Raw genomic sequence first — 19,252 nt, 5'->3', positions numbered from 1 at the left:
GCAGCTTTGAGAGCTCTCTAAGGAAAAGTGATATCTTTTTACCTTGTTACTGCTCTTTCCATGTTACGAGCAGCCACCCTCTTTATGATCAGTCTCATGCTTTTCTTCCTTTCTTGCCCAGGTTCAGAATACCAGGAATTCCAAGCTTCAAGTTTCCTGTGGAACATTGCGGGAGACCTTGATAACGTGGCAATGAGGGAGGTGATGAAGAGAAACAATACCTGTTCCTTTCCCATTTCAAGACGTTATTTTTTACCTTCCTGGTAGCTGTGAGATGATTTGCAATCTTGCGCTAGCATCTGCCTGAAAGAGAACACGGACCCTTTGGGTGCCTCCTCAAGAAATACTTGCTCTATGGTTCTGGCGATGTCCAGGCTTCAAGGGTGGGGCATAGGGGAGTGTAAATCTTAGGGGGCCTCCCGGGATGTCTGCAGGTTTGGGTGACCCGTGGCTGGGACGGGGATGCCGAGGTTGTCAATCTTGCCCTGAATCTCTCGCTCCCTCTCTTGCAGCACCCGAGACCGAATGGAGGAGCAAGTGTACGGGAAGTTCCTGCGCCACGCCACAGATCACATTTATCGCTCTCGCCCTGAGAGACCCGGAGAACCAAACCATTCCCATCGTGCCTTGAAGCAGCCTCTGCTCACGCGGTTCTCCCAGGGAGAAGGCAGAATGGCAGTAGCTCGCCACGTTATACCACAGGGTGCACACTCTGCAGCTTTCAAGCCCAGCTCTGCGTTAGCTCACCCCTGCAATTTTGCACCACCCACGCAAATTTGAGTTGTCGCTGGTTGTTGCAGCGTTTGGCTTTGGTGAGGACAGCGTGTGTTTGTCAGCAGTTGGTGTAGGGTGGAATCTTGAGGAGAAAGTGATATTTCCGTGCCAGAACTGGTTGGTGTTTGCATGGTATTGTGGTAGTTGTTCCCGCAGGTGATCAGTGCTGGAGTGTTATTGCAGGATGAGGGGATTTTGAAGGCTTGTCTGTGAGATGCACTAGAGGCAGCAGTTGCAAACGAAAGGCTGAGGTGTGGAGAGTTTGTCGGTGGGTTTTGGACAGTTGTCAGTTGAAGAGTTGGTTGTTTGCAGGTGAGGTGTAGAGCAGAGGGTGAAGCTGACTTTGCCTGGGCGGCGCAACTGGATGGGTGTGCAGAGCTGAGGAGAGCGGGCTTCTGCGGGTGACCCTAAAGCTGGAGAACCAGCCAGCGGCAGCTCCAGACAGTCCCGCTGCCGAGCTTGGCTGTGTAGGGCCAGTGCCCTGGGGCACAGGGAGTGTGACTGTGTGCACAAGCACAGGCACGTCGCGAGAAGAGCCAGAGGCCACCAATGTAATTGCAAAGAGCAAGTTTATTTTGGTTACCTCTCTACTGGGGGATCTCCGTAGCCACACCTGAGCTCCCAGGCAGAGGCGGCGTAAGCGGGGACGCAGGCGCTGGTCAGTTCAGCCCTGCTGGAAGATCGCTGGGCCTGCTGAGCTCGCCTGTATTTCACGGCTTCAGGCAGGCGCAGCCTCCCGCTCTTTCTCACAACAAAGCAGGAATCTCAGACACAGTGATAAGGTGTCCAGAGTTTCTCCCAGGCCTGTGTTATCTAACACAGGGGTTCTACTTGTCAAGCACACAAGGTCAGTAAAACAATTAGTGTGATGTATGTGTTTTCTTTATACCCCAGCTGCGGGTCACTTGAGCGTGTTTAGCTTTCTCCTCCTCGCCAATCTTCCGCAGTTCCCGTACATTCCACCCCCTCGCCCAAGGGACCGGCTTTGCTGGGGCCAGAATAGCCATAGGTGTTCATGTGAGCGTGTAAAGTTTAGAACAGAGCATTTTACAGAGATACTCAGCAAACATATATACATCTATAAAGAGAGAAAAGGAGCAAATATATGTGTGCAATAATAGGTTGCATCTGGCGTCCCGTCTCTCTTCTCAAGAGATGAGATGAGTCTATTAGCCAGGTACTGTCAGTGGATTGCTTCATTTGATGTGTCAGTTCCACAAGATGTTATCGTCTATCCTGGCTAGTGCAGTAGCTGTCTTGAAGCCACACTTGCGTTAGAAACGTCAGGGCAGCATCTTCAGCCACTACCTACCCAAGGGAAAAAGAATCATGAGAAACATGAAAGTTAAAAAAAAAAAAAAAAAAAGAAAAACCCTTGGTATAATACATATATGTAACAGGACTATTGCGGTAATAAATTGACAGCAAGAGATCTGCAGCTATTAGTCTTGTGGAGGTGTGTCCTGCATATAATGCTTGTAACGTAGGGTTACAATGCACGACGAGCCAATCTGTGATAAGGGAGGAAAACAGGGGCATCTTCTCCTTCCAATAATACATACGCTGTTGCTCCAGCTCCTTCAGCTAGTATTACTCCGGGTTTGACAACCTGGTGTGGGGTAATTACCCACACAGACTGGAAAGCCGTGGCCTGTGCTTTCTCAGGTTGAACTTCAACACGATGTTGGGTCCGCGACACCAATAACACTGTTCCAATGCTGTCTCCTCTAGACAAAGTACAGGTAGTCATTGAAGATATCTGAAATACAAGAACTCGGGAGTCTGATATTAGCAAAGGATGTAACATAAGAGGAGAAGTCGGAGTACACAGCCACACAGCATTCTCAGGGGTTATTATGTGGACTTTCACATCCAGATTAATAGGTCGTGGTCCCACTTCGCAATCCATTGGGGTAAATAATTCCATTTCCCCTGTAGTTAGTATTTTGGGAGAAATACCATCTGGAAGGATTTCAAGCCGCACCATGTTTTGTACTGGGGGTGTTGTGATGCGGTCATAGGGTGTTTGATTATGGATAATCCGACTATTAAGCAAAAAAACTGCTTTAGTCAGATGTGGGCTCCAATGTTGCAAAGTTTTAGTACTGGTTAATTTTTTCAATTGTTCCTTCAACATTCCATTCATCCGTTCAATTAAGCCATTGGCCTGGGGATGGTATGCAATGTGAAACAACCAGTCTATACCTAACCCTCGAGCCCAGTCTTGTACATTACGTCCACTAAAGTGTGTCCCCTGGTCACTCTGTATTTGATGGGGAGGTCCATAGTGATGGATGAGTTGTTCTAACGCTTCAATCGTATTATGCTGATTAGCATGTTTAGTGGGCTTAGCAAACAATAGCCCTGACACCGTATCCACAGCAGTGAATACATATTGCCACCCCCTAGATGGGGGTAAGGGGCCCACATAATCAACTTGCCAGGTATTCAAAGCCCACTGACCACGCTTTATCTGTCCCCATGGCCTACATAGTGCTCTTAGGTGTAACCGTGTACAAGTAGCGCAGTTATGTGCACATGACATATAAGCATGTAGTGGCAAAGGGGGTTGGTTATGAGCAATGTCCCATGCACGTGCAGTAGAAGCTGAGCGATGACCACAAGCAATATGTGCATGTAAAGCCTGAGCATGTATGTCAGCAGAGGTCATCTCATCTACCTCTCTGTTGTTCTGTGACTCAAGTGAGTCATCTTTTTGATGAGCTGAAACATGTCTCACCTTCAAAGGAGATGTCTGTACGTGCTGCCAAATTTGTTGCCATATATCTGCTCCCCATATTGGATATCTTTGTACATGCCAATTGTCCTGGGCCCAGCGGGGCAACCACATTGTGAGACTTTTATATACTACCCAACTATCGGTATATAAATAATGTGCCTTCCCTTCCAGGATAGCAAGGGATGCTGCAAGCAGTTCAGCCCACTGACTAGAGGCCTGTACACCCGTTTGCCATAATATTATGCCTGGTAAAGGAGCGTATGCAACCGCCCTCCATTGTCTTTGTCCAGTTGCAGTATATGTTGCACTGCCATCAGTAAACCAGGCATCCTTCTTGTGCTCTTCTGTTAACTCGTCGTAAGGAGGAGCCTCCTCCACAGGAGAGGTCGGGATGTCTCCTAGAGGAAAAGCTTCCCCAAGTGCAGGCACATGATTGAATGATATTGTACCAAGAAGGGTGGCATGTGGGGTAGTCACATGTGAGTTTCCTGGTAAAAATCGTTGCTGCAGATAGTGTTTCCACTTCCAGTGTGTAGCTGCCTGAGCTACTCCTGCATGGGCCCTAACAGAGTCATCTGCAACCCAGCCATGAATAGGGATGGGGGTGTGTACGGTTACACTATCTTGACCCGTGATACGTTCAGTTTCCTGCAGTGCCCAAACAACAGCCAGAATCTGTTTTTCCATTGGGGTATAATGAGTAGCAGACCCTTGCAGTGCTTTAGACCAAAACCCTACGGGTTCCTTCTGATTTTTTGGTCCAGTTGTCTGCCACAATCCCCAAGAGACTACATCGTCCAAAATTGTTACTTCTAGTTCAAAAGGATATCCTTGCCTGGGAGTATATAACCGGGCATGTTCCATCAAGGCACTTTTACATGCATCAAAAGCTTCTTGTTGTTGTTTGGTCCACTGCCAGATAGCTTTCTTTCTAGTTAGTTTCTGTAAAGGCCTCATTAAAATTGCCAAATGCGGAATAAAAGTCCTCCAATACCCCAGAAGTCCCAAAAAGGTCTGTAGCTGCTTTACCGCAGTTGGTACAGGAAATTGTTGAACTGTCTGCTGCACTTTATTTGGTATTTCCTTAATCTGCCCATGCCAGACGACCCCCAAGAACTGTACAGTGGTGCTAGGGCCTTGTATTTTCTTTGGACTGATTGTCCAGCCCCGGTTTTGCAAATGTGACTGCAATGACTCAGCAGCTGCTTCAATTTCCTGTTGTGACTCTGCCATAAGCAAGAGATCATCGATATAATGGTACACAGTAAGAGTACCTGACCACGATGCTACATCAGCTGCTACCATTTGACGGCATATAGAGGGGCTGTGTTTGTATCCTTGGGGCAGTACCTGAAAGGTATATTGCTTCTGCTGCCAGGTAAAAGCAAACTGATCTTGACTCTCTGGGGCAATGGCAATTGAAAAGAAAGCATTAGCAAGATCTAGTACCATTTTCCATGGCAATAAGTTCTTGCCAATTTTTTCTATGAGTGTAACCATATCTGGCACTGTAACTGCAAGGGGGGGGGTGACTTTGTTCAGTTCTCTGTAGTCTACAGTCATTCTCCAAGTGCCATCTGTTTTCCGAACAGGCCAGATAGGATTATTGAAAGCCGTCATGGTTTCTCTAATAATCCCCACTTGCTGGAGTGCCTGGATAGTCTCGCTAATTTCTTCCTCCCCCCCTGGGATGCGATATTGTTTCATAGTCACCACCTTGGCAGGTGCAGGCAGCACAACAGGATCCCATTTTGGGAATCCACGCAAGACAGTTACAGACCGGATAGCAAATCCAGTGCATGGAGAGCCGAAAGAAAAACGACCATTTAAGGTTTCGACTGTCCGCCCTGCTAGGACATCAATACCCAGAATATATTCTTTAATTGGGGCAATCAACACTGTTGCAGTAAATGGCTTGGCATTTGCGATTGTGAGGGTAACGGTAGCTTGGAGAGCAGGGGTTGGATGTCCCCCCAAACCACAAATCTGTGATGTAGCATCTTTGTTCTTAATATCACTATGCAACACTGTGACCTCAGCCCCCGTATCCACCAGAGCTAACACATTCAAAATCCCTCCAGACCGCCACTCTATGGTTAAAGGAACATAAGGGCGTCGGTCCCCCTCACGATAGGAAGCTACAGTGGCGGCAACCTTGGGGGACCCGCCAAACCTTCAGTCCCGCTGTTTAGGCAACTGCCAAGCAGCGCCTTGTTTTGAAGCGGCAGACGGGGTGGAGGGAGGGTGCGGGGGGGCTGATGCGGCTGGAGATGGCTGGCTTTTTGCTGTAGATATTAACTGTCGCCAGCGGCGAAACAGTTCTGCTGTTGACAGCCCACCGAGTTCGGATCGTGGGACGCCAGCCTGTAAAAGATCATGCCACATCTGTCTCCTCGTCACCTGTGCCGTAGACCCTTTTGATTTTGCTGACTTTCCCTTGTTCACTATTCGGACAGAGGGTCCTGAGAGCATAGTCTCAAGATCTTTCATGGCAGTCACCAGAGCACCTACATTACCCGCGGCAGCTTGTATTGTTGATATAAGGCAGGGTTTTACCGAGACAGGTGCTCCCTTCAACAACTCCATCCTGATACTTCTTGTGATCGGTATATCATCTGGACTAGTCCCCGTCAACACTGCATGAGCCATTCCCATTTGCCGTAGCAAAGTGGTACCCTCTGATATTGTAGACCAGTTTCCGAGGGAAGACATTAACTCCCTAGGGTCTGTATGTGTTGCTAGAACTGCTGCACACAACCACTGATATACTGTAGGTGCGGTAATGTCTACCCCATTTGCATTTCTAATATTCCGCAGCTGGACAAATTCTCTTTGTATCGAATCATTCTTAGATATAGGACATAAGAGATCCTTTTCAGCTGCTAACAAGTGGATTGATGCAGCTCCATTATCCCATGCTCGCAAAAGCCATTCCAATATACCTTCCCCAGTCTTTTGCTGGTAAAGCTCCAAAAATTCTCTTAACTCTTTCGGAGTGTAAGTACGCGTAAGCTGTACCCCCCCACCAGGATGTTCCTGCTCTCCCGTCATCTGGATGAGGGGTCGTGCCTGCACCACATCCCTTTCTTTTGAATCTGAATCCAATTCAAATTCAATCTCGGAATCCGAGGATGCACTGCAAATATTTCCATCCCATTCATTGGGATCCCAGGAATGTTTCATGGTGAGAGCACGAACCTCGGAAATCGAAACTCTATGTGACCCATGTTTATCTCGCCGTTTATTAGCAATACGCGCTACCAGACAGTCCACTTTGTCCTGCAACCCAGAGCAGCGCTCTGATTGGGATGCAATTACTTCATGCGCCATCGCCTTTGCCTCTTGCAAAGTTCCAATTTCCTTCTCTAAATCCGCGACTTTACTCCGTAATGCAACAACTTCATGGTTAAGAGATCTAAGACCAGTAATAAATAGCCATCCCAATCTTCCCGCTAACTTGCGAGAAGATTTACAAGCCGCTCTCCATGGAAACTTCAGTATGGCCGCTTCAATTGCCTGGGGAGTAACCACCCCCCCTTCCTCAATCTCTGGCCATATCTCCGGCGGAGCCAATTCATATAGGAGAGCAGCCACGGGGGTCCAGGGCTCCGTACTGGGCCATCCCGGAATATGGGGAGTCACCCGTGAGGCCTCCCCTGTCCCCGGTGTTTTTTTTTAAAAAAGCCACGGCATGGCTGTTTCTAGCGACTGCCGACTACGCCAAATGTGTGCACAAGCAGAGGCACGTCGCGAGAAGAGCCAGAGGCCACCAATGTAATTGCAAAGAGCAAGTTTATTTTGGTTACCTCTCTACTGGGGGATCTCCGTAGCCACACCTGAGCTCCCAGGCAGAGGCGGCGTAAGCGGGGACGCAGGCGCTGGTCAGTTCAGCCCTGCTGGAAGATCGCTGGGCCTGCTGAGCTCGCCTGTATTTCACGGCTTCAGGCAGGCGCAGCCTCCCGCTCTTTCTCACAACAAAGCAGGAATCTCAGACACAGTGATAAGGTGTCCAGAGTTTCTCCCAGGCCTGTGTTATCTAACACAGGGGTTCTACTTGTCAAGCACACAAGGTCAGTAAAACAATTAGTGTGATGTATGTGTTTTCTTTATACCCCAGCTGCGGGTCACTTGAGCGTGTTTAGCTTTCTCCTCCTCGCCAATCTTCCGCAATTCCCGTACAGTGACCCTCCGCAAGCACCAAACAGCAGGTGAGGACTGTGGGGATTTGTACTGAGCTATGATATCTCTAAGGCATGTGCGAGGGGCCGGGGCCAAGGCAAGGTGGGCTCGTTGTGGGGTGTGGGGAGGTGTCAGCCCCCGGACTCAGCCCCTGTCTGATTGTAGTGCCCTTGGGCTGGTGTAGCTCAGTCCTCTGTGTGTTTCTCTTCAGGTGGAGCAGCGTGCAAAGGAAAAGCAAGGAAGGAGAGGAAGGTGGTGAACCTATGAGGAAGAGTGTAGCGAATCTGGCGTGGACTCACGGTAAGGTGCCATGAGAGACATTTATTACAAACTCAGGTTTGCATTTATACTCGCTATGATGCTTGCTCAAGCATTTGCTCTTTAGCTAAGTTAGACATTACATGAGCGATGTAACTGCCATATACGCATTTTTTTCTATAGTAAGCTGTCCCTCTGTCCCTGATGTATCAGTCCTGTATCCTGTATCTTAGTAGTCATAATTTTTCCCCAAGTAGATGAATATTTGCAAGCAGCTTTATCTCCAGTCGTTACCTGTTCATATAATTCTCATTCATCTTTGTGCCATGTCTCCAACTGAAATGTACCAGTTGTAGGAAAGTCTAGCACATGATTAGCAATCCATTGTAATAAACTCACCAATCAGACCCCTGATACATCCTGATTTTGCGTTTGTAGCGCATGTTGAAGGACATCCAGGGTTTGTCTTTGCTTAAGGGATAACTTCCCTCCCATGGTTCCCAATCGCTCACCTTTCGTTGGTGGTGGGCGCGCACTGTCCTGGTTCCCGGTCCTGTTTCCTGGTTCGATTGGGCTTCGCTACCAGAGCGGCTACTGCCTTTATAGGCACGCTGAAAGTCCCTGTTCCAGGGCGCCATTTGTAGCGAATGCGGTACGGACTCTCTTTTAAGGTGCAATGAGAGATGTTTATTACAAATTCAGGCTTGCGTTTATACTCGCTATGATGCTTGCTCAAGCATTTGTTGATTAGCTAAGTTAGTCATTACATAAGTGATGTGTTTTGTGTTCCCACCAAAGTCACTGCCATAAACACCTTTTTTGTCTATCACAAGCTGTCCCTCTGTCCTTGATGCATCAATCCTGTATCAACTCCTCTTTCCTTGATGTATCACATAGCATACAGTCCTTTGTTCTTGTATTTTTCCACTAATGCTTGTTCTCATGCTGTTGACTCTTGCAGTTTCTCATGTGCCCGGTCTTCCGTGTACTGACACAGAAGAGCGATCACGAAAGAGGATTGGAGCGCACCTGTGAGTCAAGCAGAGTCAAGAAAGAAGATGACAGTGGTGGACCTGTGAGTCAGGAGGGGACAAAAGAGGAGAAAGGTGATGGAGCTACGAGTCAAGAGTGAGGAGGAAGATGGGCAGCCTGAGCCAGCGAGAAGGAGAATGTATCCTTAAGCACAGGGAACGATCTGTGATTAGTGCGTCCCCCTCCCACCCCTAGAAACCGTGCTCGGGGGTAAAGTGGTAAAATGGGAGCAGGGGCTGTTGGCTGTGTTTTGGGAGGTGGGGGTGGTGAGCAGGGGCTGGGCTCTTGGACTTGGGAGCAGTTAAGGGAGCAGGGTGGTCATCCCTTGGGAGGTGTCTGTCTGCCAGCAGGTAAAGGAGGGGGAAGAGGATCCTGCCGGGGTGAGGGCCTGGCCAGCTCTCCACTCCCAGGGCTCTTGATGCTGGTGTGGTGTGTTGCTGTAAGTGCCAGGGGTGACTGGCAAAGAAAGTCTTTGTGGGGTGCATGCTGGGAAACTGTGCTGCTACGGAGGGGCTGGGTTGGTGGGAAGGCCTGTGCGGGGGGCCGGGGCCAAGGCAAGGTGGCCTTGTGGTGGGGTGTGGGGATGCGTCAGCGACCGGACTCGCCCCCTCGTGTGACTGTACGGGCCTGGGGTGGGTATATTTTTGTTTTCTGTGCATCTCTGTTCGGGTGGAGCAGCTCGCAAAGGCGAAAGCAAGAAAGAAGAGGAAGGTGGTGAACCTACGAGGAAGAGCGATCAAGAAAGAGGATTGGAGTGCATCTGCAAGTCAACAGGGATCAAGAAAGAAGATGACGGTGGTAGAGCTGCGAGTCAGGAGGGATCAAGAAAGAAGAGGAGGAAGGTGATGGAGCTGCGAGTCAGGAGTGAGGAGGAAGAAAATGTCCCCCTTGGGACAGGGACCTCCCTGTAATCAGGACTGCGCCCTCCCACCCCTGGAAACTGCTCAGGGGCCCAGACATCCATGGGAAGGTTGTGTCCGACAACACGAGCCAGATCTTCAGCACTGGCTGCTGTTCAGCTGGGACCAGGGGCTGCTGGTGGGGTTTTGGGAGGCGGGGTGGGTGAGTAGAGGCTGGGCTTTTGTACTCATGAGTGGTTGAGAGAGAGGACTGGACACCTCTTGGGAGGTGTCTTGTCTGTCTGCCATCAGCTAAAGGAGGGGGAAGAGGATCCTGCCGGGGTGAGGGCCTGGCCAGCTCTCCACTCCCAGGGCTCTTGATGCTGATGTGGTGTGTTGCTGTAAGTGCCAGGGGTGACTGGCAAAGAAAGTCTTTGTGGGGTGCATGCTGGGAAACTGTGCTGCTACGGAGGGGCTGGGTTGGTGGGAAGGCCTGTGCGGGGGGCCGGGGCCAAGGCAAGGTGGGCTTGCTGTGGGATGTGGGGATGCGTCAGCGAGCGGACTCACCCCCTATGTGACTGTACGGGCTTGGGTTGGGTGTATTTCTGTCTTCAGGGCATTTCAGTTTGGGTGGAGCAGCTCACAAAGGCGAAAGCAAGAAAGGAAAGTAAGGTTGTGAACTTACGAGAAAGAGTGATCAAGAAAGAGGATTTGAGTTCATCCGGGAGTCGAGGGATCAAGAAAGAAGAGGAGGAAGGTGATGGACGTGCATATTGAAAATGAGAGGGAAGATGGGCAACCTGAAGCATGGAGCAAGGGAATGTCTCCTAGAACCAAGGGACCTTTCTGTAATCAGAGATCCCCCCTCCTACCCTACAAACTGAACAAAGAGGACTGCGAGAGGGAGCGCTCTGACAGGACAAGAGGTATCAGTAAATCTGGCAAGAGGACAGTGGGGGAAGCGCTCTGGCGGATCAACAAGTCTCAATATATGTGGCAAGAGGATGATGGGGGAGAGTTCACCAGTGGTTCAAAAGTCACCCAGAAAAAGGGGAAGAGGATGTCAAGGGGGGAGCGCTCTGGTCGATCACAAGACTCTCCTAAAAAACACACCAGGATGGTGGTGGGGGGGAATGTCCTCCTATATGGGACAAGGGGTCCCGAGAAATCCAGCAAGAGGATGGTGGGGGGGAGCACTCCAGCAGACCAAGAATGTACTAAGGAAAGGCAAAAGGACGGCAGGAGGAGAGACCCAGTGGGTCAAGAGGTACCGAGAAATCCAGCAAGAGGACGACAGGGAGGAGCTCTTTAGCAGGCCAAAATCCCACTGAGGAAAGGCAAGAGGACAGCGGGGGAGAGCGCTCCAGTTCTTCAAGTGACTTCCCAGGCAGAAGGCAGGAGCATGGCGGGGCAGGACTGCGGCAGGTCAAGAATTCTCAGTCTGGCAATAGGATGGCGGGGAGGAGCGTTCCAGCGGGAGAAGAGCGCCCTGACTAGAGGCAAGACGAGGGTGAGGGAGAGCACTCGGACGTGTCAAGAAGACTCCCCCAAAAAGTGCAAGAGGAAGGCCGGTGGGGAGAGCAATCCAGCAGATCAGGAAGTCTCAATAAATGCGGTAAGAAGGTGGCAGGTGGGAGCTCCCCAGTGGTTCAAGAGGTCCCAAGATATCCAGCAAGAGAACTGTGAGGGTGAGCGCTCCAACAGGTCAAGCGGTGTCAAGAAATCCAGCAAGACAATGGTGGAAAACGCTCCGGTGAGTCACAAGATTCCCCCAAAAAAAGGCAAGAGAATGGTGCAGGGGAGCACTCTGGTGGATCAAGAAGCACTCAGGAAAAGGGGAAGAAGATGGTGGGGGGGAGCACTCTGGTTGGTCACAAGACTCCCCCAGAAAACACAAGAGGGTGGCAGGGGGAACGCCCTAATGGGTCAAGAGGACCCAAGAAATCCAGCAAGAGGACGGCGAGGGGGAGCGCTCCAGCAGATCAGGAAGTCTCGATAAATGCGGTAAGAGGATGGCGGGTGGGAGCCCCCCCAGTGGTCCAAGAGATCCCAAGAAATCCAGCAAGAGGACGGCAAGGGGGAGCGCTCTGGCAGATCAGGACGTCTCAATAAATGCGGTAAAAGGATGGTGGGTGGGAGCCCCCCAGTGGTTCACAAGGTTCCAGGAAATCCAGCAAGAGGACGGCGTGGGGGAGCGCTGTGGCAGATGAAGAACCCTCAGTACATCTGGCAAGAGGACGGTGAGGGGGTGCTCTGATGGGTCAAGGTTGCTCTGAAAAAAGCCCAAGAGGGTGGTAAGGAGAAGCTCACCGGTGATTCACGAATCACCCAGAAAAAAGGGAAGAGGACAGTGCGGGGGAGCTCTTCAGTTGTTGAAGAGAATCCCCAGAAAAAGGCAGGAGGATGATGAGGGGGAACACTCTGGCGGGTCAAGAAGTCTCAATAAGTCCGGCAAGAAGACGGTGGGGAGGAGAGCTCGTGTGGGTCAAGAGGTCCCAAGAAACCCAGCAAGAGGACAGCAGGGGCGAGCGCTCCGGCAGATCAGGAAATCTCGATAAATGCAGTTAGAGGATGGTGGGTGTGAGCCCCTCAGTTGTTTAAGACGTCCCAAGAAATCCAGCAAGAGAACTGCGAGGGGGAGCGCTCCGGCAGGTCAAGCGATGTCAAGAAATCCAGCAAGACAATGGTGGAGAACTCTCCGGCGAGTCACAAGACTCTCCCAAAAAAGGCAAAAGAATGGTGCAGGGGAGCACTCTGGTGGATCAAGAAGCACCCAGGAAAAGGGGAAGAGGATGGTGGGGGGAAACGGCCTGGTTGGTCACAAGACTCCCCCAAAAACCACAAGAGGGTGGCAGGGGGAACGCCCTAATGGGTCAAGAAGTCCCAAGAAATCCAGCAAGAGGACGACAGGGAGGAGCTCTTTAGCAGGCCAAAATCCCACTGAGGAAAGGCAAGAGGACAGCGGGGGAGAGCGCTCCAGTTCTTCAAGTGACTTCCCAGGCAGAAGGCAGGAGCATGGCGGGGCAGGACTGCGGCAGGTCAAGAATTCTCAGTCTGGCAATAGGATGGCGGGGAGGAGCGTTCCAGCGGGAGAAGAGCGCCCTGACTAGAGGCAAGACAAGGGTGAGGGAGAGCGCTCGGATGTGTGAAGAAGACTCCCCCAAAAAAGTGCAAGAGGAAGGCCAGGGGGAGAGCAATCCAGCAGATCAGGAAGTCTCAATAAATGCGGTAAGAGGATGGGGGGTGGGAGCCCCCCCAGTGGTCCAAGAGATCCCAAGAAATCCAGCAAGAGGACGGCAAGGGGGAGCGCTCCAGCAGATCAGGAAATCTCGATAAATGCGGTTAGAGGATGGTGGGTGGGAGCCCCACAGTTGTTTAAGGCATCCCAAGAAATCCAGCAAGAGGACGGCGAGGGGGAACGCTCTGGCAGATCAGGACGTCTCAATAAATGCGGTAAGAGGATGGCGGGTGGGAGCCCCCCAGTGGTTCAAAATGTCCCAAGATATCCAGGAAGAGAACTGTGAGGGGGAGCGCTCCGGCAGGTCAAGCGATGTCAACAAATCCAGCAAGACAATGGTGGAGAACGCTCCGGTGAGTCACAAGACTCCACCAAAAAAGGCAAGAGAATGGTTAGAGGATGGTAACAGGCAGCTTTGAGAGCACTCTGGTGGATCAAGAAGCACCCAGGAAAAGGGGAAGAGGATGGTGGGGGGAAACGGCCTGGTTGATCACAAGACTCCCCCAAAAACCACAAGAGGGTGGCAGGGGGAACGCCCTAAGGGGTCAAGAGGTTCCAAGAAATCCAGCAGGAGGACGGCGAGGGGGAGCGCTCCAGCAGGCTGAGATTGTACTAAAGAAAGGCAAAAGGACAGCAGGAGGAGAAACCCAGTGGGTCAAGAGGTCCCAAGAAATCCAGTGAGAGGACAACAGGGAGGAGTGCTCTGGCAGGCCAAAATCTCAGTGAAGAAAGGCAAGAGGACAGCAGGGGGGAGTGCTCCAGTTCTTCAAGTGACTTCCCAGTTAGAAGGCAGAAGGACGGTGGGGTAGCGCTGGGACAGGTCGAGAATTCTCAATCTGGCAATAGGACAGCAGGGAGGAGCATCCAGCGGGACAGGAGCGCCCTGAAAATAGGCAAGACAAGGGTGAGTGAGAGCACTCCGAGATGTCAAGAAGTGTCAAAAAATCTGGTAAAGGATGGCAGGGGGGAGTGCTGTGGATATTCAAGAGACTCCCCAGTAAAAGGCAAGAGGACGGCGCGGGGAAGTGCTCCAGCACGTCAAGATGGCACTGAAGAAAGGCAAGGTCACAGTGGGGGGGAGCATTCCCGTTGTTCCAATGGTTCAAAAGGTCCCAAGAAATCCAACAAGAGAACTGCGAGGGGGAGCGCTCTGGCAAGTCAAGCGGTGTCAATAACCCCAGCAAGGCAACGGCGGAGAGCGCTCTGGTGAGTCACGAGACTCCCCTACAAAGGACGAGAGGATGGTGGAGGGGAGCCCACCAGTGGTTCAAGCAGCACCCAGGAAAAGGGGAGGAGGCTGACGAGGGGCAGGCCTCTGGCGGGCCAAGATCGCTGAGGGAAGGTGCGGGGGAGCTTGCTGGTGGCTCAAGAGACCTCTAGAAAAAGGTAAGAGGGCGGCGGGGGGTGGGAGGGCGCCTCAGCTGGTGAAGAGGAACCCCGAAAACAAGGCAAGAGAATGTTGGTGGGGGGAGCGCTCTGGCGGTTCCAGAGGCTCCCCGAGATCCGCTCAGACGGCAGCGGGTAACGCGACAGCTCAGCGTCCATCAAAGAAGAACAGGAAGGCGGTTGACCTGCAATTCCAGAGCGAGGAGGAAGACTGGCAACCCGAACGAGGAGCAGCAGAACTTGGCATGGCCTCTGAAATCCTCCTTTAATCTGGGCTCAGGTAAGCTGGAAGCAGGGGACATAGGCTGGGGTTTGGGAGGTGGGCAGGTGAGAAATGATCCGCATTTTTGATCTGCTGAGTGACTGAAGCGCCTGGGAGTTCATTTGGAGTCGTTGCCTTACTTGATTTTACACTGACTTTTGCATTATATTTTAATGACGTAGAATTTTCCGTTTTGACATCGAAACCTAAACTTCTTTGGAAATTCATCCTCTGTCCCTTCAGTCTCAGCTCGTGGCACTTCCACTGTCTCGTGGCCCGCGTTTCAATGTACATTAGATCGCTTCCTGGGCCTTGGATTTTAAGTAATGGTCCGTCACAAGTTTGTTTTTCTTGTCCTTAACAGGCAGCTTTGAGAGCTCTCTAAGGAAAAGTGATATCTTTTTACCTTGTTACTGCTCTTTCCATGTTACGAGCAGCCACCCTCTTTATGATCAGTCTCATGCTTTTCTTCCTTTCTTGCCCAGGTTCAGAATACCAGGAATTCCAAGCTTCAAGTTTCCTGTGGAACATTGCGGGAGACCTTGATAACGTGGCAATGAGGGAGGTGATGAAGAGAAACAATACCTGTTCCTTTCCCGTTTCAAGACGTTATTTTTTACCTTCCTGGTAGCTGTGAGATGATTTGCAATCTTGCGCTAGCATCTGCCTGAAAGAGAACACGGACCCTTTGGGTGCCTCCTCAAGAAATACTTGCTCTATGGTTCTGGCGATGTCCAGGCTTCAAGGGTGGGGCATAGGGGAGTGTAAATCTTAGGGGGCCTCCCGGGATGTCTGCAGGTTTGGGTGACCCGTGGCTGGGACGGGGATGCCGAGGTTGTCAATCTTGCCCTGAATCTCTCGCTCCCTCTCTTGCAGCACCCGAGACCGAATGGAGGAGCAAGTGTACGGGAAGTTCCTGCGCCACGCCACAGATCACATTTATCGCTCTCGCCCTGAGAGACCCGGAGAACCAAACCATTCCCATCGTGCCTTGAAGCAGCCTCTGCTCACGCGGTTCTCCCAGGGAGAAGGCAGAATGGCAGTAGCTCGCCACGTTATACCACAGGGTGCACACTCTGCAGCTTTCAAGCCCAGCTCTGCGTTAGCTCACCCCTGCAATTTTGCACCACCCACGCAAATTTGCGTTGTCGCTGGTTGTTGCAGCGTTTGGCTTTGGTGAGGACAGCGTGTGTTTGTCAGCAGTTGGTGTAGGGTGGAATCTTGAGGAGAAAGTGATATTTCCGTGCCAGAACTGGTTGGTGTTTGCATGGTATTGTGGTAGTTGTTCCCACAGGTGATCAGTGCTGGAGTGTTATTGCAGGATGAGGGGATTTTGAAGGCTTGTCTGTGAGATGCACTAGAGGCAGCAGTTGCAAACGAAAGGCTGAGGTGTGGAGAGTTTGTCGGTGGGTTTTGGACAGTTGTCAGTTGAAGAGTTGGTTGTTTGCAGGTGAGGTGTAGAGCAGAGGGTGAAGCTGACTTTGCCTGGGCGGCGCAACTGGATGGGTGTGCAGAGCTGAGGAGAGCGGGCTTCTGCGGGTGACCCTAAAGCTGGAGAACCAGCCAGCGGCAGCTCCAGACAGTCCCGCTGCCGAGCTTGGCCGTGTAGGGCCAGTGCCCTGGGGCACAGGGAGTGTGACCCTCCGCAAGCACCAAACAGCAGGTGAGGACTGTGGGGATTTGTACTGAGCTATGATATCTCTAAGGCATGTGCGAGGGGCCGGGGCCAAGGCAAGGTGGGCTCGTTGTGGGGTGTGGGGAGGTGTCAGCCCCCGGACTCAGCCCCTGTCTGATTGTAGTGCCCTTGGGCTGGTGTAGCTCAGTCCTCTGTGTGTTTCTCTTCAGGTGGAGCAGCGTGCAAAGGAAAAGCAAGGAAGGAGAGGAAGGTGGTGAACCTATGAGGAAGAGTGTAGCGAATCTGGCGTGGACTCACGGTAAGGTGCCATGAGAGACATTTATTACAAACTCAGGTTTGCATTTATACTCGCTATGATGCTTGCTCAAGCATTTGCTCTTTAGCTAAGTTAGACATTACATGAGCGATGTAACTGCCATATACGCATTTTTTTCTATAGTAAGCTGTCCCTCTGTCCCTGATGTATCAGTCCTGTATCCTGTATCTTAGTAGTCATAATTTTTCCCCAAGTAGATGAATATTTGCAAGCAGCTTTATCTCCAGTCGTTACCTGTTCATATAATTCTCATTCATCTTTGTGCCATGTCTCCAACTGAAATGTACCAGTTGTAGGAAAGTCTAGCACATGATTAGCAATCCATTGTAATAAACTCACCAATCAGACCCCTGATACATCCTGATTTTGCGTTTGTAGCGCATGTTGAAGGACATCCAGGGTTTGTCTTTGCTTAAGGGATAACTTCCCTCCCATGGTTCCCAATCGCTCACCTTTCGTTGGTGGTGGGCGCGCACTGTCCTGGTTCCCGGTCCTGTTTCCTGGTTCGATTGGGCTTCGCTACCAGAGCGGCTACTGCCTTTATAGGCACGCTGAAAGTCCCTGTTCCAGGGCGCCATTTGTAGCGAATGCGGTACGGACTCTCTTTTAAGGTGCAATGAGAGATGTTTATTACAAATTCAGGCTTGCGTTTATACTCGCTATGATGCTTGCTCAAGCATTTGTTGATTAGCTAAGTTAGTCATTACATAAGTGATGTGTTTTGTGTTCCCACCAAAGTCACTGCCATAAACACCTTTTTTGTCTATCACAAGCTGTCCCTCTGTCCTTGATGCATCAATCCTGCATCAACTCCTCTTTCCTTGATGTATCACATAGCATACAGTCCTTTGTTCTTGTATTTTTCCACTAATGCTTGTTCTCATGCTGTTGACTCTTGCAGTTTCTCATGTGCCCGGTCTTCCGTGTACTGACACAGAAGAGCGATCACGAAAGAGGATTGGAGCGCACCTGTGAGTCAAGCAGAGTCAAGAAAGAAGATGACAGTGGTGGACCTGTGAGTCAGGAGGGGACAAAAGAGGAGAAAGGTGATGGAGCTACGAGTCAAGAGTGAGGAGGAAGATGGGCAGCCTGAGCCAGCGAGAAGGAGAATGTATCCTTAAGCACAGGGAACGATCTGTGATTAGTGCGTCCCCCTCCCACCCCTAGAAACCGTGCTCGGGGGTAAAGTGGTAAAATGGGAGCAGGGGCTGTTGGCTGTGTTTTGGGAGGTGGGGGTGGTGAGCAGGGGCTGGGCTCTTGGACTTGGGAGCAGTTAAGGGAGCAGGGTGGTCATCCCTTGGGAGGTGTCTGTCTGCCATCAGCTAAAGGAGGGGGAAGAGGATCCTGCCGGGGTGAGGGCCTGGCCAGCTCTCCACTCCCAGGGCTCTTGATGCTGGTGTGGTGTGTTGCTGTAAGTGCCAGGGGTGACTGGCAAAGAAAGTCTTTGTGGGGTGCATGCTGGGAAACTGTGCTGCTACGGAGGGGCTGGGTTGGTGGGAAGGCCTGTGCGGGGGGCCGGGGCCAAGGCAAGGTGGCCTTGTGGTGGGGTGTGGGGATGCGTCAGCGACCGGACTCGCCCCCTCGTGTGACTGTACGGGCCTGGGGTGGGTATATTTTTGTTTTCTGTGCATCTCTGTTCGGGTGGAGCAGCTCGCAAAGGCGAAAGCAAGAAAGAAGAGGAAGGTGGTGAACCTACGAGGAAGAGCGATCAAGAGAGAGGATTGGAGTGCATCTGCAAGTCAACAGGGATCAAGAAAGAAGATGACGGTGGTAGAGCTGCGAGTCAGGAGGGATCAAGAAAGAAGAGGAGGAAGGTGATGGAGCTGCGAGTCAGGAGTGAGGAGGAAGAAAATGTCCCCCTTGGGACAGGGACCTCCCTGTAATCAGGACTGCGCCCTCCCACCCCTGGAAACTGCTCAGGGGCCCAGACATCCATGGGAAGGTTGTGTCCGACAACACGAGCCAGATCTTCAGCACTGGCTGCTGTTCAGCTGGGACCAGGGGCTGCTGGTGGGGTTTTGGGAGGCGGGGTGGGTGAGTAGAGGCTGGGCTTTTGTACTCGTGAGTGGTTGAGAGAGAGGGCTGGACACCTCTTGGGAGGTGTCTTGTCTGTCTGCCATCAGCTAAAGGAGGGGGAAGAGGATCCTGCCGGGGTGAGGGCCTGGCCAGCTCTCCACTCCCAGGGCTCTTGATGCTGATGTGGTGTGTTGCTGTAAGTGCCAGGGGTGACTGGCAAAGAAAGTCTTTGTGGGGTGCATGCTGGGAAACTGTGCTGCTACGGAGGGGCTGGGTTGGTGGGAAGGCCTGTGCGGGGGGCCGGGGCCAAGGCAAGGTGGGCTTGCTGTGGGATGTGGGGATGCGTCAGCGAGCGGACTCACCCCCTATGTGACTGTACGGGCTTGGGGTGGGTGTATTTCTGTCTTCAGGGCATTTCGGTTTGGGTGGAGCAGCTCACAAAGGCGAAAGCAAGAAAGGAAAGTAAGGTTGTGAACTTACGAGAAAGAGTGATCAAGAAAGAGGATTTGAGTTCATGCGGGAGTCGAGGGATCAAGAAAGAAGAGGAGGAAGGTGATGGACGTGCATATTGAAAAT

Source organism: Patagioenas fasciata, chromosome 6, assembly GCF_037038585.1.
Source record: "Patagioenas fasciata isolate bPatFas1 chromosome 6, bPatFas1.hap1, whole genome shotgun sequence".
Classification (NCBI taxonomy): domain Eukaryota; kingdom Metazoa; phylum Chordata; class Aves; order Columbiformes; family Columbidae; genus Patagioenas; species Patagioenas fasciata.
The sequence above is the reverse complement of the archived record's forward strand: the minus strand, read 5'-3'. Positions refer to the sequence as shown.